The 22,915-nt window shown below is 39.8% G+C and overlaps 1 long non-coding RNA gene across 1 annotated transcript in view; it reads left to right on the top strand.

Annotated features, from left to right (window-relative positions):
* LOC113908517 overlaps window positions 1–14,902 on the top strand; it is a 28,401-nt gene extending 13,499 nt beyond the window's left edge. Inside the window, exons 2-3 of the long non-coding RNA XR_003515513.2 lie at window positions 8,766–8,840; window positions 14,827–14,902. This is a non-coding gene — a long non-coding RNA (uncharacterized LOC113908517). The remainder of the gene's footprint in view (window positions 1–8,765; window positions 8,841–14,826) is intronic.
* The last annotated feature ends 8,013 nt before the right edge of the window (window positions 14,903–22,915 follow it).

Genomic DNA, 22,915 nt, shown 5'->3' with positions numbered 1-22,915 from the left:
TGGCATTGGCCAGTTTTGAAATGCTTAACTCTGACTTGTTAAATGCATATGGCATGCCTGGTTCTATGTAACTCTGGGATACAGCTACACATAGAAATGTGGTCCAGTCCTGCCCAGGAAGAGCTTACATTCTCGTCAGAGAAGTAAGACACATACATATTGAGAAAATAAGGGATAGAAAATCTCATTGTGGTACAACTGAGTAATGATAACATTTATTAAGAACCTACTATCTACCAGCTTCTATACTAATCACTTTATGTCTATTAACTCATTTATCTTGACACAAGTTCTAAAGGGTAGGAGCAATAATCATCTCCATTTACAGAAGACAAAATGGAGACACAGACGGTTAATACCATTACCAGACTCTAAGGGACTGAACTAGCATTCAAAACGGCCAGTCTGGTTCCAGTGCTTGAGCTCTAACCTCCAAGATTTACTATCTGCCAGAATTAGAAGGGAGTAAAACATGGACTGATGTCATTTGGGTGGGTTTTCTTTTAAGAAAAAGCAGGGTTTGAGCTGGGTCCAGAAATATGAGTAGACAGATGTGAAATACCAGAGGCAGGAGCTGGAAGGGCTTTCCAGATAAAGGAACAGCGTGAACATGTGTGGGCTCCAGGCAAAATGATCAGAGGGACAGTAGGGAGACACACCTACTTACAGGCCAGTGTGTTCCTGTGGAAAGAGAAGGGCTTCTGGAATTACACCCATTTTAGTTCAAGTTCTAGCTCAGTCACTCACTTGATCAAATTCCCTGAGCCTTGGTTTCTTCATTTGTCATTTGAGAGGAAATCATGCTCTCATCACAGGGTTATGAGTATTAGAGATTATATATATATATATATATATATATATATATAGTTTCTAGTACAGAAACTGTCATAGTGTAGGTGCCCAATAAAAGGAAGCTATCATATTATTTTTAAAGCTGTATTAGAAGTGGGAACTCATATAAAACAGGGAGATAGGACCAGATTGTGGAAGGCCTTGCAACTTGGGAAGTGCAATCACAACCTTTGGGCCAGTGTTTTCCAAACAGGTGTATGACCTATTAAAGGGCAGGGATCAATATAGTGGGCAGCAATGAGTTCGTTTTACTTATTTTTTAATGAAATAGAGCTAGGATTGGAAATTTCAGAGTGTATCAGGTTAAGAAAGTATTGTTTCATGGTTCTCTTGATTCAGTTTGTGAATGTTTTTGTCTATTTTATAAATGTGTGTGCAAGGTCAAGATATAAAAACCATTTTGTACAGTGGGGTCAAGTTAAAAAAAATGTTTAAAAGCCACTGATTTATGTGGTGTCTTCCTCTACTGATTCCCGATGTTCTGATAGATAATAACTTGCCAAAAAGACCCTGGGCAATTTTGAAATGCATGACATTGTAGTACGTGTAGATTATAAACACGGCAGAGACTGCGTGGGGAGTTTATCTTGGCTTCATCCTGTGGGGCTGCAGAGGCACGAATGGTGACCTGTGCCAAACAACATGAGGAGAGAGGAGTTCCTTTGTAAGAGCCACACTTTACTGCTTTTGACCTCAAGAAGCCATGTGGTGAAACTTGTTCCAAACCTGGCTAACAACTTTTACAAGTCCTTCGGAAAATTTGTGTCATTCAAAACTTCCTAAAGAAAAAAAAGCAGGTGGCAAATAATCAATCTTATAGAAATACTATTTTGAATTTTGCTAAATGGAAGGAATTTTTCCCAAGGTGTCTTTTTTTCCCCCATCAGCAGTACCTTCTAATCTAACCATTTGATATGTTGGGTCTGTAGAATTTCCTCATTCTTAGGAGTCAAGAGCTGGTGCTTGAATTTTTGTCAATGGCAACCAGGAAAGAAAAAAAGCAAAAATGAAGGGTGGAGAGCTGGAGAGGGGAATGCAATGGGTATCTTAACAATTACTAGTGAACGATGTCAGCCTATAAGAACCCTGTCCCAAATGGCTTCATAAGCGAGAATCCTCTTTGCTTTACCACATAGGATGTTGTTCTGTTCCCTCTGCCTTCAGTGTCCATCAGCCCCTCTTTTTCACTTATGTGGAAGCAGTCAGCCACAGTTCACATCTGACCTCTCCAAGGACCACAGTGACTTTGACCCAGCTTCTTCCAGGTGCATCCCAGGAGTGATGTTTCTGTTTTGAAGAGAGAAACTATTGCTATTTTCTAATTATTCTTGCCTTCCAGGAAGACGTTCTGGTATCTCCCCTCTAGTTTCATATTCTTACCTTCCTGCTCTGCTTGTCCTTTGAAAACTATTCCCTTTTTCCCCCAGCAGTGATTTGAGAAATTGCTCTTCTGCACCCTGTGTCTTTATTTCATAACATATATTCTTCCCCAGGCTCTCTAGTAATTATTTTGACCTTAGAGTTTTCTGGAGGACAGTGAATTCCTGTATTGCCCAAGTCCCGCTTCTACCTACCAGATTGATTCTGTTCTCTTTTTGCTTAAGGCCAGGAAATTTTCTCTTCACAATTTGTCTCTTGACAGTATTTTTTTTAATTAAAATCTACATAAAGAAACTCTCCACTTCCAGAATAACTGCCTACTTCCTGAATGTTTACTCACTTCCCCTTCTTCTGAGACATTTTCTAATACTACTTTTTAATAAGTAAAAATGTGCACTGAATTCCCAAGACCCCAGCTACACCCATGAAGGACCAAAGACAAAAGGACAATGAAGCACATGAGTTGTTAAGTTTAGTAGTGACCTGGGTCCCAAGAAGACTGAACATTTGCAGGTATTTTATTTAACCACTTGACAATAGACACTGTCTTTTACTTATTTTTATTTTTATTTTTTTAAAAGATTTTGTTTATTTATTTGACAGAGAAAGAGAGAGAGAGAGAAACAGGCTTCCCACTGAGCAGGGAGCATGATGTGGGGCTCAATCCCAGGACCCTGGGATCATGACCTGAGCCAAAGGCAGACACTCAACCAACTGAGCCACTCAGGCATCCCTAGACACTGTCTTTTAAATTTCTTGATCATGAAATCATTTTGTGTGAGTAATAGTATGAGGTAAAACATTTCTTGGTGAAAGGTATTTATCTTCCAACTTCTCCAAATATTGTTCTGTGGCATATTCAAACTGTTTTAGCTCTTTGATTTGAAGATGATAATGTAACAACATGTGGATTCCTCCAATCTGTATATTTTCATCAAAAGAATACAATCTATTGGAATAAGGTACTTTAAAGTTAGGAAAATTAGGATGAAACATTTCTCTTCTACTATTGTGATTTTAAACCAGGAAAAATGCGAGGCTCTATGTCCCTTCAGATGGGTTTCTCACTCTCACTGCAGTTAGCATTACAGTCCTTCTGGGTACGTTATCAGTACACTGTCACTATTGAATGTCCTCCACAGGCCTATATCGCACATGGTACTCTGCATACGTTCATCCCAACAAACTTGAAAGGTAGAGATTACTCATCAACATTTTCCTGATGAGAAGAGACTCAGCAAGGTTAGATGGCCTTTCTAGTGCCAAGAGCTAACTAATAAGCCATGGAGTAGAAATATAAGCCAGATGCTTTGGTCTACTGAACCAGGACCTTTCCCATTGTTTATTGGTGCTTAATTCATCACTTTTGTATTTTTGGTACCCAGGTTGCACTGTCCAGTATTGTAACCACTAGCCATAGGTGCCTGTTAAGTGCTTGAAATGTGGCCAGTCCAAATTGAGATGTGGATTTCAAAGACTTGGTATATAAAATGGATGTAACATTTTACTCATAATACTTTACATATTAGAAATTGAAATACTAATAGTTTAGGTATATTAGGTTAAATATAGCTTATTGTTATTATTTTAAGCATATTATTTAAAATTAGTGTCACCTGTTTCTTTTTCACTTTTTAATGTGACTACTGGAAATTTTAAAATTACTTTTGCCGCCTGAATTATATTTCTCTCAGACAGTACTATACTGATCTCAGTAGAAGAGAGAATTGATCAACTTTATTATTCCCTGTGTCCCCCAAGTTAGTTGACTTTGTTAATTACTGCTGTGTCCCAGACTGGCGAACATGGCATGGGCCACTCTCCTGTACTCGTGTGGGCCATTCCTTCTCTGCTTAGGGAGCCTGAGCCTTATAAGGATCCTTGCCAGAGGCTTATCCCTTCAGCTTTTGGCTCGCACTCAGACATCCCATTTTCTTGACTGGCTGGATGCCAGCCTGTCAGTCTGTTGCTGTGTTGCTCTGCCTCTCAGCCACTGGCAGATCCTTGTAAGACAGTCCCTGGGGAACTTTTGGCCCTAAAAATCTGGGCTGAAGTCCCTGGAGTCTTTAGAAATGGTGCCAGAAGCCCCAGGTGAGCAGTGTGGAAAAATGGAAATATCTTCTATCACTCATCCAAATTCTGTACACGGACATCTGACTCACTCTACTTCCCATCTCAACACCCACTTGGCTTGACTTAAAATTCACATCATTCATGCTTGTTGTCTTACAAATATTGAGTAAACTTTTCAGATGCCCAACTTTTCAGATCCTGGGTTAGGAGTGCCTTTGGATGATGAGTAAAGCAGAAAATGTAAAAATAATGGGTTATTTCACTGGTCAGAATGGCTACTTCTGTCAAATTTTTTTTTAAACCAAATGTAATTCTCATCATATGTACTTAATTTGTTCTATTACACATTTATTTATTCATTCATTAAGGTAGCATTTACCACGCAGTAGGCACTTCAGGGTACCCAAAGGTTATGGGTTCCCTCTCCTTAAAGTACTCTTGCAAGCCACCTGTGCAAATGGACACAATGTTTGGTTAAATGTGAATTTCTATTGGGGGATACCAACAGAGTACTCTTTGGAGCTTAGAGGGGAAAGAATCTCTGCTCTAGGATGACCAGGGGAAACCATTAAAAAGTGAGGTGTAGGGGCGTCTGGGTGGCTCAGTTGTTAAGCGTCTGCCTTCAGCTCAGGTCATGATCCCAGGGTCCTGGGATCGAGCCCTGCATCGGGCTCCCTCCTCCGCGGGAAACATGCTTCTCCCTCTCTCACTCCCCCTATTTGTGTTCCCTCTCTCGCTGCCTCCCTCTCTCTCTGTCAAATAAATAAATAAATACATAAAATCTTTTAAAAAAAAAAAACAAAAGGGAGGTGTAAATTCTGGGCTGAACTTTGAAAGATCAGAGAGTTCAAGAAAAAAGGAAGAGAATGTTTGGCTAATGGAAAGGGGTCAATAGTTGGGCTAGAATATGCTGTTCATGTATGGGGGCAACAGGAGCTGAGTTCAGGAAGGTAGGTAGGGATCAAATTAAATTTGGTTCTTCAGTGCTAGACTGAAGAGTATCTATCTCTCCATCTTCCCACTTTCTCCATAAATGATATTAAGGAAAGCATAAAGTAAATAAATTTTGAGAAACATATACAATGAAATAATAAAACATAATAAAAACTATCACGCTAGGAGAACTATAAATTAATATAGGAAGACGAGAACAGATGACATAGCAGAGTAAAAGCTCTGTGTATGAGCTTCCTTGTGGTCAAAGCAAAAAGGAAGGCAAGCTTGATTTTATAATTATTACTGTCTGTGAGGAAGACACTATCAGCTCTAAAAACTTTTCTTAGCATCAAATTTAAGATACATTTTTGACACGGGCTGAGCAGTGCATAGAAAATTCTTCACCTCCACGGATTTATTTTAATGCCCCTTATAAAAGCAGAGGGAAAACACTGGGGCTTTTCAGAGTGCAGTGTGCATACAATCACCTGAGGAACTAATCAAAATTCAGATCCTGAATCACTAGGTCTGGGGTGGGCTTGCTGTCCTGCATTGCTAATAAGCTTCCACTGACAGCTACAGAGAGCACTTTGAGTAGGTCAGCTACTGGAGAAGTGTCTTAAAGCAGGGCATCAGAAAAAAAGATGCATATGATATTCATTTTATTCTAACTAAAGGTGCCATCATTTAGCGATTTTTGATGTAGAGCCAGGGGTTTTTCTTTACAATGTGATCTGAATGAGGAAGGATTCTGGACTTCTACATTTTTGGAAATTTCCCAATTTTTTACAGTTGTCTAATATAAACCTAGCATGACAACAAGTTTTAGCACCTAATTTACTGAGCGTACCCAAAGCAATCAACTAAATTTTCACAGAAACAACTGATCTCTTTTCACCCCCATTTTGATCGCTTTATATAATATTTAATCCAATTGTAAATTATAATAACAAAAGTAACTGGTATAAATAGACTTGAGAGAAAACACAACTGAGCCCCGGCAAGCAAATAACTGGGGAGTCGGAAATGCCCAGATTTGCTAGCTGCTAGCATTCAGCTGGTCTTGGGCTTTCCTCGGTGCATTTTCAGGGGGAACAGGGAACATCTGTTAATCAGCAAGCTGGATAAGTGGAGGTCAGCTAGTGTGACTCCAAGAGAGCAGAGGCCAAGAATTCAGCTCTCAGATAATTAGGCCGGATAGAATAGATGAAGGCCTGGATGGGCAGCGTGTCCTCCAACCATATTCTTTAAATGTTTTATCTTGACTTGATGAGAGATGGACAGCAGCTAATTCAACACTGTGCAAGGCCTTGGAAGAGGCACAATCCAGGGAATCTTCTTTATTCAGGGTAGGGCTCAGTGAATGGTAGATACTGACTGAAGGATTCTGGAAGGTCCAGGTTATCCAGAACAAGCCAATTTGTGGTGGTGTCAAGTCCTTAGAATTTCAGTCTCCACCTAAGAGCGGGTTTCCCTGGGGAGCCAGCTAAAGCTTTCGTGCCTAACCAGGGATGCACTGGGGCAGAATAGGACTAAATGTTTTCAGCACATAAGAAACAAAAGATCCATGCCTACGTGTATAAAGATCTCCTACATATAAATAAGAAGACATCAAATTCGATTGCTAAAGGAAAAAGGATTTGAACAGGTAATTTACTCAAGAAGTTCTTGGGAATGCGGATTAAAATAAACTCGGATTAACAAAAATTAAAAATCGTATAATGTGCAATGTTAGTTATGTGGATCAATGTGCATGCATACACTCTTGTGGTTATGTAATTTGATAAAGTCTTTTTGAAGGGTAATCTCACAGCATTCATTCAAAAAATATGTCTTGAGTGCTTCCTAGGTGCAGTGCTACTCTATGGGTTGGGGATATAACTGTAAAAACACAAAGTCCTGTTCTCGTAGTGGAGGGAGCTAGAAAATAAATCAATATATATCTTGGCTTAATAAAAGCTGAGAAGAAAACAAAGCAAAGTAAGGGACAAGAATGACAGAGGTGAGTGGGCTGCTATTTTATATAGGATAGACAGTGAGGTGACGTTTGACTCTTTGCATCTCTTAGAAAAACGACATATCTATACACAGAGGACTTGAAAGAGCTTCAAGACCTATTGTTTAGTGAAAATAGCAAGTTGCAGAACTGTATCTTGGGTATAATCCTTTTATGTTAAAAAGGTGTGTGTGTGTGTGCACATTCATGTGTGTATTTAAATAAATAAATACAAATAGTACACAGATACAATATGATAAATACCTAGAAGCGTGCACACAACCTCCCCAAACCTTTAGTCCTGGCTGTCTCTGGGGTTAAGTCTATCTGCATAGGCTGTGGTAGGAAAGAGGGAAATCCTATAGCATACCACATGAGTCTTTTTTTTTTTTAAGTAAAAAAAGAATAAAATACTGGAAAGACAATAACATTTGGGAAAAAGTACAAATTTAGTAGAAGATGACAATGATATTACAACATTTTTTTAACCAAGCATTTGGCGCTATGACCTTAAAACTATCAGCAAGCTTAGGAAAGGAGAGAGAGAAGTCAGACAGATGGTGGCTCGATGTCACAGAGGGAAGTTCAGGTGGAACCACAGTCCACACACAGGCACCCCCCACTCATCTGTGGTGAGGCCTTCAGCCACTTGTCCTCTCTAGGAGTCAGTTTCCTTGTCTGTAAAATGGGATAGCTACCTAGAGTAGTCACGCTAAATGAGTTGATTCACATGCAGTGTTGAGAACACTGTTTGGTACATAGTGAAGGTGCTTCATCAAGGTTAGTTATTAAATGGGTCCTCAGTTCCCCCAGGTTAGGGATGGCTTCACTGGAGGCAGGCAGCCCACCAGCCTCCTGTCAGCAGGAGGAAGGCACGACCCCCTGACTTGCTCTTTAGCTTCTGGGCACTTCTCAAGTATCTGTGAAGTTTGAAAAATAGAGTTCAGTGATTAATCAGAGTACAAAGGACTGACTGATGTGCGGCTTAGAGGTCAGGGAACAAGTGTGGAACCGGAGAGAGTCCCACACAATGGAGCTCAGATGTGGCTCCACCATTTAAGAGCCATCACCTTTGTTGGTTGAAAAGCAAACAGGTCTCCAGACTCCTGCTGGGACGCTATTGGCACTTATGGGTAGAGAGAAAACAACAGACGGGCCCTCCTTGCTTTGCTAACCTCTGCCTTCCTAAGCTGCACTACTGGCCCTCAGAAAATCAAGGAGGTTAGTTGTTTTTCTAGTTTTCTGGGAAATGGAAGTTTGCACACCTCAAAGTGAGCTATTCACTTTAAGATAAATTACGGGACACTTTTAAGTTTCCAGAAAGCAATTTGCAAATCCTGCCTCTTGTATTCTTTTTGTTGCAAATGGCAGGAGTGGGTGACACGTTTTAATTTTGCTGAGGACAGATGTGAAGGGGACCCTGCCTGACCTCCTGTTAAGGGAGAGGAAACCCAGCATTTCCCAATATCCCACTGGACACCCCTTTTCTTACTGCTTCTCTAATACAGGTTCTCCCTTTTCCTTCCAGAATGTTGCCAGGTAAGCTGAGGTGGAGAAGGACCCTGCCAGGGTCACTGCAAGAAGAGCTTTGGGACAAAGCCAGGTACATTCACGGGACACTCAGTCACTCCAAGCCCTGACCTCGCAGGTCCCCTTGCAGAGCAGTAAGTGGTCACGCACCGTTTGTCAAGCCAACCTCAGCAGTTTCTCTCCCCCTTAACCTTTCTCTTCATTTCCGTCTTTCCATTCACATCCCTCTCTGCATTCAGTCAGCTCTTGTCTCCATTCTCCACCTGCCATTTAGTGTATTTCCCATCTTGTTCCATGGAGCACACTCACCAACATTGTGTCCACAATTTTATGTTTATTTTAATATCCTTATGTGTGCGCAAAGTAGACATATCTACAAATGTTGTCTCAGATGAAAGAAGTTGTCATTTACCAAGTGAGAGCAGGCTTAGTCAGGTCACCACTTCCCCATAAAATTTTATTGACCGCTCTTTTTAAATGCTCCATAGCATCTTGGAGAAACAACATCTTTGGGGAATGAGCCATAATTTATTGGCAGAAATTAGCTTTGGTAAATACTTAAGTAGTCTCATGATGAGGGACCAAGCAAGATTTGTCTCTGTCCCTGAGTGTTTAAGAATTTAAGCATAAAAGCAGTAGAAACGTTCCTGGTGGATGGTGGCCCCAGAGCTTAAGTGTTTCTGACGATTCAGGGGAGTTTCTTTGGAGGGGAGTTTCTTTGGAGGTTTCTTGGCTAATGAGTGTTGTGACAGATGCTCATATATTCTGTTTTTGCCACTTAAATTTGCACATGGGACATGGTGGTCAGGTTATTAAGGGAGCAAAAGAGAGGCAGCTTTATGAAACTCATTTATTCTCCTTATCAGGACTGCTTCATTGTTTGTCAACTCAAAATATTAGTGAGGATTTAGGGAAATCATCTTGCTCTCTAATTAGATGAAATTGGAGGCTGATTGCTGCAGCTATAAATGACTTTGAGGTGTTACTAATTCAACTAAGTCTCAGATGCCCGCTTTTACAGCTAGTTGATATTATTCTAGTGGAGAAGGTTGAGGAGATTGGGGATGATTAAGAAAATTGGTTTTACTCACAACCTAATGATAATACTTGAGAGTCATGTAAAAACAATAGCAATTTCTAAAGTCAAGATGGATCATCCAGCAAGGAACTCTTGTTACCCTGCTCCCTCCCAAGATTTGGATCATTAGGTGCTCAGCTGTATGAGGAAGAAATAAATTACTGATTAGTGCTGTTAAGGCTAATTTTCTTGTCTAGCATTTAGGTGGACTTACCGGTCCCTGCCTCATCCTGGTGCCCTGCAGGATGCAAATACAGCAACATTAACAGTGTGGTCCCCTCACAGGGCTCCCAGATTGTCTCTCTCCAGGGTCCAGTGGTGGGGAAAAAGGCAATAATCTCCACATGGTGTCTCCACCTTTCTGGCATCAATAAAGCAAACTTCAATTCATCGTCTCCATCCACACTGTGCCTAAATTGGTTTTCTAAATTTTCCAATGAAATTTGCCATCCAAGGAAGTATTGTGAAGGAAATGAGGATATGTATCCTCCAATCTGTTCCTTTGCTTTATATAATTTCCTCAGTATTTGTTTCCCTATAGTGATGTTGGCTTCCTTGGAGAGGAGGATCATTCTTTAATATCAGGCAATTGAAAGGAACTAGAAAACACACTGGTGATTTGTACCTATATAGAAGGTAAAAAAGATCAGCAAGTGCAAGGATGCTGCACAGATCAGACTCCGCACTCCCTCTGATAGATCAGGCCTGCTCACTTAAGGCAATTGACAGAAGAGTGTGGGCCAGCATGTTGAGGTCCATTTAATCAGAGCCCAGTCTAAGTGGGTCAACTCTAGGGCAGTCACAGATCCAAAGGGCTCTGCCAAGGCCCTAAAAGCCAAAGGGGTCCCTGACTTTCTAATAGTGGAACAGACAGTGTTGGCCAATAACCAGGGCCCAGTCCTCAAAATTAATTTCAAAGCCTCCAGGTTTATACTTGGCAACTCCAACTTTGATCAACGCCATTATGATACTGTATATGTGCCTTTGTGATAAAAAAAAAAAAAGCTTCTCAACAGAGGGGTGATTTAAATAAAGCTTATTTTAAAAATGTTGGCCATAAGTGGCACTTAGATGTGAACTGCCTGGAGAGAGACATCAAATCCTAGAGGAAACAAAAGCAGGGCTTAAGAAGACATGTACTGCAGATTGGATCTTGTTCGAACGACCTAAATGTCAAAGGTAAAATGATTATGTACCTGCTCAAAAACGAGGAAGATCCATTTCCAGAATATATTAAGTTTAAAAAATGCACAAAGTGCTAAAATTGTATATAATATGTTACCTTTTGTGTATAACCAGGGCAGAAAATGAGGATATATATTCAATTTGCTTGTATTTGCACAAAGAAACCCTGGAAGGATAAACAAGGAACTAATAAAAGTGGAGGGATGGGGTGGATGGAGGCAGGAAGAGACCACAAATTCTCAGGGTGTGCCTTTATATTGCTTTGATTTCTAAGCCCAGTAAGTGTATTAATCAAGAAGAAAAAAAGCTAAAAGCCAAAAACGCGATGAGATATTTTTTGGGAAATTTACACGCAAATGGAATATTTGCTGGGAAAATGTAAAGCATGACAGCACTGTGATGTGGCAGAAAGGTCAGTGGCCTGAGAGACAGGGGACATGGGTTCAGGTCTCAGTTTCCGTTCTGCCACAGATTTCTTTGACATCATTTAACACTGCATCCACAAATAAGCTTAATGTGTGATGCCAGTCATGTTTGTGATTAAATATGAAGAGACTGCCCGGAGCCTTCTGTTGAGCAAGATTTTAAGGCCTCATCCAGGTTCAGTAGAAAAAATTTCTTTTTTTTTTTTTTTAAGATTTTTATTTATTTATTTGAGAGAGAGAGAATGAGAGATAGCACGAGAGGGAAGAGGGTCAGAGGGAGAAGCAGACTCCCTGCTGAGCAGGGAGCCGGATGTGGGACTCGATCCCGGGACTCCAGGATCATGACCTGAACCGAAGGCAGTCGCTTAACCAACTGAGCCACCCAGGCGCCCAGAAAAAATTTCTTTAAATGATTGGTGATTTTTGCCATGTGTGTAGGATGGGAGCGTGGCAGCATGCAGGTCTTCTGTTTGTCCTTCCTGTGATTCTTTTTCCTCACCTGTAAGGTTAGAGGCTTAGACTAGAAGATCTTTAGTCTCCTTGTAGTTCTAAAATGTTCATAATAAATGGGGCATCTTCCAAAAAGCAAAATAAAAGAGGAAGATGGACGGGGAGGTGCCACAGAGGGCAGAGTTTGGTCACCTGTGGTTCTGTGGTTAGAGGTGGGAAAGATAACCTTAAGTGGGATGTAAGAAAAGCTAAGTTTCAGAAAAGTTCCATCCAACTGTGGGTGAAAAGACTTCTGGGACCCAGGCTAAAATGGCCTAGCATTTAGTACTTCCTAGTCATTTGGTGCAGTCATTTGCAAAGTCATTGCAAAGATGCAACACTTTCAGAGAATTTGCTGGAGGTGAGTCTTGGAATAGGACAGGCTTGAGAGCTTCTCTTCCCACTCCTTTCTGGAATATTATAACAACTGAACGAGAAAACTTGGAAGGCCCTGTGGTGCTCTGGGGAAGAACTGAACGACAGAAATGGAGAAGGACTCATCTCTCAAAGATTATGGTGAAATGACAGATTTTTGTGTCTTCTTTAGTGCCAAGCCAGTAGAAGCTTCTGGATCTACTTGAGAGGGAGCTGGCCTGTCTACTTGTTATATGTTGTTCCTGTTGAACAGCCTGATCCTACTGTCTCCTGAAGTTTGAGAGACTTGAGTAGGGCTAGGAGCCAGAACAGGAAGCCAAGTATGCACCAGGAAGGGGCCTGGCTCCCCAGGATCAGCAGTAGGACACTTAGAGATTCCTTGAAGCCTGAGAGGGCTTTCTGGTGCTGTGGAAATCTTCAGAGTCCTGGACATGAGACATTTCAATGCTTTTGATGCCATGAGTCTACAGAGAGGACACCTGGAAAACTAACACTGAGCCTCCTTGAGATGGCAGTTTTCTTCTCCTCTCTGCTATCTGGAGACCCTCCTCTGCTCTGGAGCTGCCAACAAAGCAGGCCAGACTCAGCCACACCAGCCCATGCTCCAGGCCTCTGCCTTTCAGTGGGTGTCTACTCCCAGAACCCCAGCCTAACAAAAGCTTCTAGGCTGCACCATCCCATGCGGTAGCCACTGGCCACCAGTGACCATTTAAATTTAAATTAAGATAAAATACAAATTCCAGTTTCTCAGTTGCACTAATCACATTTCAAATGCTCGATAGTCATTTGGGGCCAGGGGCTACTGAATTGGGTAGCACAGATATAGAACATTTCCATCATCACAGAATGTTCTATTGGATGGTGCTTCTCTCCACTGTGTGTCTGGAAAGCCACTATGGACAGATGGATCCACAACAAAAATAATAAATAACAAGCCTAAAGTTAGATGAAAGGGGCAAAGAATGTATATTTCCTTTCATGTAAGATGGGAATGAGCTAAAATCATTAATTGAAAGACAGAAAAGTTCAGAATGAGTTGAAAAATATACAATAGGTTTTCCATAAGAAATACATGCACTACACAGTGGCCAAGAAAGGTTGCAGAGTTCTTGTAGATGCAGGATGATCATGTGGTATGGACTTCATGTAGCTGCTTATTATGTAATTTTACGAGGGATGTTATCAAGCTGTGGTTTTAGAGTAGAATACAGATTGGGCTTGGGGTTCATGCTAAAGGAAATGAACAGACTTGGGAACAAAAGGCATCACTATCTTTCTGTGATTCTCACTGGGAACATTATTGTGCCAGAGGTGAGGGAAGCAGGAGAGAGAAACAGAGAATCGGTCTCTCTAGAATATGTCTTGTGGAGGAGGCTGACTTCCAACCAGCTGGAAAGAACGCAGGGGACGGGGGCAGCTGGTAGGCTCCTTCTCTGGGAGAATTTACCCTGCCTGCCAGTCCCCTTACAGCTCACCAAGGGGCCTGTCCCAGCAGGGCCATTAGAAGGCAGGGCCCCCTTGGGAGACATCAGATCTTTCTACCCACTCTAGTGCCATCTCTCTGGGGGCTGAGTAAAGCAGTTGAGGCTCATCCACCCTGATTACTCTCCTCAGAGCCCTCCAGACCCAACATGTGATTTCCATTTGTGTTACCAGTCCATTCTCAGGCCATATGCCTTAGGATAGACCCAGTATATGAAACCTCCTCTTCCTCTGATGTTTCCCCAGCTTTTATATGTTCTTGGGAGATTACAATATAGACAACAGTAGGAATTGAAAATTTTGGAAGTATTCTTTAGCCATTATGTAATATAAATCTATCATAAGTGAACTAAGAAATTTAAGTAAACGTGATGTGCATACTAGTATTTTCTTAGGAGGGGCGCCTGGGTGGCTCAGTCAGTTAAGCAACTGCCTTCCACTCAGGTCATGATCCTGGGGTCCCCAGATTGAGCTCTGTGTCGACTCCCTGCTCAGTGGGGAGTCTGCTTCTCCCTCTCCCTCTGCTCCTACCCCTGCTCATGCTCTCTCTCTCTCACTCACTCACTCACTCTCGCTCTCTCTCTCTCAAATAAATAGATAAAATCTTGAAAAAAAGAGAGTATTTTCTTAGGATGCAAATACAGAGGAAAAACAAACACTTGATGTTGGAAGCAAAGTATGCTTGTTTTTGGTCAGCCTTTTCCTTGGACCTAAGTCTGTGATGGCCCCAGAACAGATATTCAATACATGGCATTAAATTAATGTCATTTAGGGAAATGAATTATATCCAGAAAGCTGTATCTTAATTAGAAAAATAATTCAAAGTTGTGTGAGCTAAAATTATAAAACTTGAGCTAAAAGCTGAAATGAAGTGTACCAATTAGAATCATATAAGCAAATAGGCTTCTTTTGTGTTTCTTTTTTTGTAGTGCTTGAAAGTGTGAGTAGAAGGCTGTGAGGTTCACAAACTGAAAACCTAAAATAACCTAGGGGTTTTGCATTAACTTTTACTTTTTCTCCTCCAGTCTAGGATACATTGGATTGCAGCCTGGAGTTCTAGTCAGAGGGATGACAGATCTTCATATTAAACACAGGCAGAGAGTAAGTGACAACTAAGTTCCCATTCTTTTAAAAAACTGAGCATTTACTTCCTGAGTTTGCCAATATTAGAGGGTGGGCAAGGGAATGTGTGCTCTGAGTGTTATCGTAGTCATGTATGACTGTGACAGACTCTGCCTGTTTAATAGGTTGGATTTGTCATGCACGTGTACTCAGGAGAGTTTATTCTGGCTAAGATCATTCCCCACTCTTTTTGAAGGGTGTAATCAGAAGAGAAGTCCTTCCAGCACAAATCTATGACCATCTGCAGGCAGATACTGCAGTGGCCTTTGAATTGGAAGGTGGTAGAACAGTAACATCAGGGGACCAAAGGCGTTTTATGACACTTTGCCACGTTATTTCTTTTTTCAGAAAGACAGCAGTAATAGAATGTAAGACAGTCCTCACAAATTTCTGTTGTGTGTGGTGTTAGACAAACATTGGACCTTTGGGATTTGTCTTGTTGGCATGGATGCATTGATACCTGGGGACCTGGAAAAACCAAACAGTATTTTTCACTTTCTTAACTATCCTTACTCAAAAATGCTTTAAGCGGGTCATCATCTGGCAGATTCAGGGAACATGGTCACGGAGAGTCCCAGGTGCTGATGGAGACTGGGGCTGTGTGGGAACTTAGTAATCAGGAAATTTTGAGCCCTTCCCAAACACCCTGTATCTCTTCTCACTGAACTTAGCTAAGTTCATCACATCCCTGTCTGTGGCCCCGGGCAGTCTTCCTGCTGGGAAGACGCTCCGGACTTCATTCTTTGCCTTTTGTTGGTGTTCTTCCAGATTCCTAGAATTGGCTGTAAAATAACATACTACCATTAGGTGTCGCTGTCTAACATATAATGTACTTCGTAAAACTACAAGATTTCAATTTATTTAAAAAAATCATCCAGTTGGTATTGTAGGACATGAACTCTGTAGATTTTTTTTTAAAAGATTTTATTTACTTATTCATGAGAGAGAGAGAGAGAGAGAGAGGCAGAGGGAGAAGCAGGCTCCCTTGGAGCAGGGAGCCCAATGTGGGACTCGATCCCAGGACTCTGGGATCATGACCTGAGGCGAAGGCAGACGCTTAACCGTCTGAGCCACCCAGGCGCCCGAACTCCGTAGATTTTGAAAACAATTTTTTTTCTTGCAATAAGAACTAATTTCAGGTATAATAACTGGGAAATTTTCAGTCAGAATTTTTTAAGTAAATAAAGTTTGAAAGTTGATTTTATTTGCTGAAGAGATTGCAAGAGAAAATCTAGCTGGCATTCAAAGCTTTCCTTGACTTGGTTCAAGCCTACATTTCCAAAATTACATCTTCTGTCTGTAAGTACCTCCCCCCTCAGTCAAATTATGCCATTTGCCATTCTTTGGATAGTCTTATCTTTTTCCATTCCATTCCATTTACTAGTAGTGTCCTCTCATCTCCCATTATCATCTTTTCAAAACCTACTTGCTCTTACAGATAAGCTCAGATACTAAGTTCTCTATGAAACTTTTCTTAATCTTGGATGGAAGCACGTATTTCTACTTCTGTATCACTTGGCCATTTTATCGTGCTTCTTGCACAGCATTTTGTAAACACTAGCTAAAATGATATTTATTTCTGTTTTATCATGAAAGCAAGGACTGTGATATAATTACCACAAAGCCTACAAGGGTGCTTAGAATAAAGGTTAGTAAATGGAAATTATGTTAGTTAAGTAAGTGAATTAATAATAAAAAAATAGATACAGGAAAATTTGATTCCAGTTCACTTTTGAAGCATTGCAGATTCACTGGGCACTGGAAAGTGGCCATGCAATGATAATTAAAGAGTAATGATAACTGGCAATGTATCAATTTATGAAGAAATACATCCTACACAGTGCTGTAGGGAGCCAATCAGTACAATTGATTTATTGGCCATGATAATTGATGATATGAGAAAGTAAACAGCTCATCAATCCTTTAGCGTCTGTATTTAGAACATCATGCTTTTTAGTCATGCTCTTGTGCATAAGAATACAGTTAGAAATACAATCTACTCTGTGTGTGTTCAATTAAGAAGATGTTTTTCCTCTGTCATATTCATGATGAAAATGAGGGACGGGTTGCTTAGAGGAGAGGATGGAAAGTCTATCAAGGTAAAAATTAAGGAGACAGAAGTTTGAGCTCATCCTTTAGCAACTCAGTCTATCAGGAAGAGATGAAGACCAAACTGCCCATCAACAAGAGTTTTTCTTATTACTCTTGGCTTTTGTAATCGTTACTGGTAACCATGTTTGCTAGCCTATTTTGTTGCTTGTGTGGAAGAAGGCTTATTCCATCATAGCCAAAAAGTTGATAAACTGTCCCAGTAAGCAGAGATTCTATGAATCCTGACAGCCCCCAAATGTTCAACTGACTACCCATACTCACTGGGACTTGTCCTCTAACTTGTGGTACAGTATTGAGTGAACTGGCTTTATTTTAATTTAAAAAGTTACAAGAAACCACTTACAGAGAGTGGAATGGTTATACATTTTTTAAATTTTATTTATTTTATTTAGAGAGAGAGATGAGTGGTTGGAGGGGCAGAGGAAGAGGGAGAGAAAGAATCTTCGGCAGACTCCACACTGAGTGCCGAGCCCGATGTAGGGCTCGATCCCACAACCCCAAGATCATGACCTGAGCTGCAATCAAGAGTTGGACACTCAATGGACTGAACCACCCAGGAACCCCAACAGTTATACATTTTGTTTGATGAATTTACCCAGGAGAGAATAAAGGTTAGCTAATTATGCATGTTTTTGATATTATTTCCATCTCCTTTTATACTCCTCCATCTTGAGGATGTTTCTTAAAAATAACCTAAAACAACCTTTAAAAAAAGTTTTGTGTGTTTGGGGAAATACATACAGAGATTTTTAACGTGTGATGGTGATCAACTAGTTACATTTGATTTACCTCCTAACCTTCCCATTGAGATATTTATGAAAGTGCATGCCATTGCTGAGGCAAAATGTCGTGGAAACATAAAAATAATTTTCTGATTTGGCAACATCTGGGGGAATTGCCTCTATTGTGTGGATGATCACAAACTGAGGGTTGCTGGGGGGAGAGTTGGGTGGGGGAATGGGGTCACTGAGTGATGGACATTAAAGAGGGCAAGTGATGTAATGAGCACTGGGTGTTATATGCAACTGATGAATCACTGAACTCTACCTCTGAAATTAATAATAAATACACTATATGTTAACTAATTGAATTTAAATAAAATTAAACTAAAAAATAAAATAAAATGGAATAAAATAAACAGAGCAATGCTCTCTTCAAAAAAAAAAAAAAAAGAACCTTGATCTGTGTATCACCACCAAGGAAGTAGTAGGAAAAAGCAACTGCCCGTGTGCTGTGTTCTATCTCAAATAACTGTCACAGTCAGGAGTCTTCTTCTGTCCTGGATCACAGTTGCTTTCTAATGTGGCTGAAGCTATTCCTTTGTCTCTAGTCAGGACCTTGGGAAAATCTACAAGATATATATATGTGTGTGTGTGTATATATATATATATATATATATATATACCATCTGTCTGGGCTTTTCTGTGCCTCACTTTTGATTGAATACCATGATGCCAAGCAGCAACAGTGAGTGTGAAATGGAAACTCTTCAGAGACAGATTTATAAGGCATTCCACATTTCCTGGACTCTTCAGACAGGATTTTGCAAAGGGATCACTGAAGTTCTGTCTAAACTGGTGTGTCAGAATGGTATAAGTTCCTCCCCTACTCTGGGATGGCAGGGCGCTTTGCTTAGAGAGGGAGCGTCAAGAGGATCAGTCATGAAGAGAATTGTGCCACATGCCTATTTGAGAAAGCTAAAGAGATAGTGGATATCAGAGATATCAGAGGTGTTAATATGATCTGATGATTTGTAATATACATGTATATACACAAAGTTGGACAGATATAGAAATAAATCATAATGGTTGCATATAAGAATCATTGATGGATGCTAAAATTAATGGGTGAAAGTGTAATGAAGAGCCGGATATTTGCATAGTTTGCGTCTCTCTCCAGAAGATGGTTAAAACGCATATCCTTGGTACTCCTGGGTGGCTCCTTTGGTTAATTGTCTGCCTTCGTCTCAGGTCATGATCCCAGGGTCCTGGGATTGAGTCCTGCATGGGGCTCCCTGCTCAGTGGGGAGCCTACTGCTTCCCCTGCTTGTGCATTCTCTTTCTCCCTCTCTGTCTCTGACAGATAAATAAAATCTTTAAAAAATGATTAGAAAACATCAGACAACCCCAAATTTAGGGAAATTCAGAGAAACAATTGGTGGTACTCTCTCCAAAAGTTTCAAATCATGAAAGAAAAAGGCAGACCGAGGAACTTTCACAGACTAGGGAAGATTAGGAGATATGATAGCTAAATGTTGGTTTCTGCAGTGAATTCTAGAGTAGAACATTAGTGGGACTCTTGGTAAACTTCTGCTGAAGATCTGTGATAAGTTAATAGTATTATATCAATGTTAAGATTCTGGTTTCTATAATTAAACTATTTAAATGTTCATATTAACTTTAGGGGATGCTGAATGAGGTGTACACAGGAACTCTCTGTTTTTGCAATTCTTTTGAAGACAGAAATTATTTCAATATAGAATACTTTAAGAGAGTAAAAAGTCAGTCACAGAGTAGGAGAAGATATTTTACAATGCATATGTCTGGCTATTAACTTTATCATAATATATAAAAAGTATCTACATATCAATGAGAAAAAGAAGGCTCAAAATAGAAAGTCGTTGAATAAATACTTCATAAAAGAGATATTCAAATGGTCAATAAGCAAATGAAACAGTGAAATATCACTACAGGCCTATAAGAATGATAAAATAAAAAAATAAATTGACAGTGCTAAAAGTTAGGATTTGGAGTAACTGAAACTTCCATCCATTGCTTACAAGAACTCTTTGGCAGAATTTGCCAAAACTCTGTATATGTAAAACTTATGGCTAAGCATATGTACCCCAAAACATATTTATATCTCCAAACTGGAAACAACTCAAATGTGTATCAATAGGAGGTGGGGTAAATAAAATGTGGTATGTTCGTATAATGGAATACTGTACTAGAGCCATGAGACTGAACATATTCTGACTACTTACAACATGGATGAATCTCAAAAACATAATCTTGAACAAAGGAAGTTAGATATAAAAGAACACAAACTGTAATTCCATTTATGCAAATTTCAAAAATAGGTGAAACTAATCTGTGATGATATAAGTCAGAGTAGTAATTACCTTTGGGTGGGATTAATGGTTGGGAGAGGGCACAAGGAAGGTGTCTGGTGTGCTGATGATGCTTTCATTTTCCATCTAGTTGGCGCATATGTGGGCATATCCATTATGTAAAAATTCATCAAGCTGCTGTTAAAATTTGTAAATTTTATGTATATTACATTTCAATTTAAAAGTTTATATTAAACAGAGGAGAACAAGCCCCAAAGAAAGGGGAGAATGTGGGGTTGCTGGCTTCTTAGTACATCATGAAACATACTTGTTCAATATAGGTTTTACACACACACACACACACACACACACACACTGTCTCTGGTTGCACATAAGAGACCTACATAGAATCAGATTATTCAGGAATTAATGCAGTCTATGTAGAGGATTTGAGGTTCTGTAGAGTCTCTCGGATAAACATGTAGAGAGGCTGTGTTCATCCACATTCAGAGGAAGGCCTGAGAGGGAGACACTGTCAGAGTTGGGAACATGAGTGGGAACAAAGGGAAAACTGCCCCTGCTGCTTGGCGATCACCAGACCTGGATAAAATTTCTCTTTCAAGATGTATAAGTAAGGGGGAAAAACACCAAATAACCTTTACAAAAGTTCTATGTAATGTAAATAAGACCCACTGCTACAAAGTACTTTTTAAAAAATGTGTGAAATCATCAATAAAACCAAAAGGCAACCTACTGAATTGGAGAAGATACTTGCAGATGATATATCCAATAAGGGGTTAATATCCAAAATACATAAAGAAGTTCAATAGCCCAACACCAAAAATATCCCCAAACAGTCCAATTAAAAATGGGCAGAGGACCTGAATGGCCATTTTTCCAGAGAAGACATCCAGATGGCCAACAGGTACATGAAAAGATTCTCAACATCACTGATCATAAGGGAAATGCAAATCAAAGCCAAGATGAGACATCATCTTTCATCTGTTAGAATGACTAAATTAAAAAAGACAAGAAATAACAAGTCTTGGTGAAGATGTGGAGAAAAAGGAATCCTACACTATTGGTGGAAATGCAAACTGGTGCAGCCACTGTGGAAAACAGTATGGAGGTTTCTCAAAAAAACTAAAATAGAAATATCATATGATCTAATAATTTCACTGTTGGGTATTTACCCAAAGAAAAGGAAAACATTAATTTGAAAAAAAATACATGCACCGCTACATTTGTTGCAACATGATTTACAATGGCCAAGATATGGAAACAACCTGTGTCCATTGATAGTTGAATGTATAAGGAAGATGTGGTGTATGTACACAATGGAATATTAGGCAGTCATAAAAAAAGATGAGCTTGTGCCATTTGAGACAGCATGGATGACTCTAGAGGGTATTATGCCAAGTGAAATTGAGTCAGACTGAGAAACACAAATACCATATAATTTAACTTGTGTGTGGAATCTAAAATAATAACAACAGCAACAAATGAATAAACAGGTAAAAAGCAGAATCAGACGTATAAATACAAAGAACAAACTGATGGTTGCCAGAGAGGAGAGGGGGGTGGGCAAAATGGGTGAAATGGAGTGGGAGATACAGGCTTCCAGTTATGAATGAATAAGTCAAGGGAATAAAAAGCACAGCATGAGAAATAGCCTATGATACTGTCATAGAGATGTAATGGGGACAGACGGTAGCTACACTTGTGATGACCATAATGCATAGACTTGTGCAATCACTGCGTCGTACACCTGAAACTAGTGTAACATTGTGTGTCAACTCTACTCAAATTAAAAAAAGCAGAAAGAAGGAAAGAGGAGATTCAGTGAAATAGTGAAAGGGAGGTTTGAAGATACTGCAGTGTTGGTTTTGAAGCTGAATGGAAAAGCCATGAGCCAGGGATTGCAGACAGCATCTAGAAGCTAGAAAAGTCAAGGAAATGGGTTCTCCCCTAGAGCCTCCAGGAGGAACATAGCCCTGCTGACACCTTGATTTTAGCTCCATGAGACCATGTCAGACTTCTAACCCACAGAAACTGGAAGGGTAATGAATCTGTATTGTTATAAAAAAATGTATGAAAGACCATCATAGTAAAAGAAGAAAATTTAGGATGTACATGCTTTCAGTTATTAAAAGACAAAAAAAATCTATGAAAGAGTATTTGAAGGGGACTTGATGAAGATCAAAAGAGAATGGCCATAATTAAGAAAAGAAGCCATAGAAATTAAAACTCCATTGTAGAATTAAAATCTGTATTGGGGTTAGTTAATTCAGAATCTTTTATGTAATGTAGAAAAAAAGAAAACTATAAGAAAGAAATGATAGATTTGGAGATAGAATATGAAGCTATGAATAGTTGGTGCCCTTAAGAATGAGACCAATGAGAAGAGTAAAAACTGTAATTAAGTGTATAACCAAAGATATATAGAGAAAAGTTTCTGGATCTGAAAAAATTACCTGACACTATAGACTGAGGAAAATGTTCCAGGCAGAATAAATTAAGTTGAGGAGTCCTACATATAGGCTGGTGAAAATGTGAATTTCTAATATAAAAAACAATTTAAAGTTTTCAAGCAAGAAAAATAAACAGGTTACTTGCAAGGATATAAAAGCCAGATTGTCCTAAAGGACCATGATGAGAGCACTGAGGCCAGACACATGTGTAGAGTGGGGCCCAAGTAATTGTTTTAAATTGGTGCCCAAATGAAATACAAGAACAAAAAAATAAAAGAGAAGACAGGATGAAAAACAATACCATGATATTTCAGGTGTATATTCTTGGGTTTTACTGGCAAAAGAATGGGAAGTAAAAGA

The sequence above is a fragment of the Zalophus californianus genome, chromosome 6 (assembly GCF_009762305.2).
Source record: "Zalophus californianus isolate mZalCal1 chromosome 6, mZalCal1.pri.v2, whole genome shotgun sequence".
NCBI classification, from domain to species: domain Eukaryota; kingdom Metazoa; phylum Chordata; class Mammalia; order Carnivora; family Otariidae; genus Zalophus; species Zalophus californianus.
Note: the sequence above shows the minus strand (reverse complement) of the source record. Positions and strands in the feature narration are given on the sequence as shown.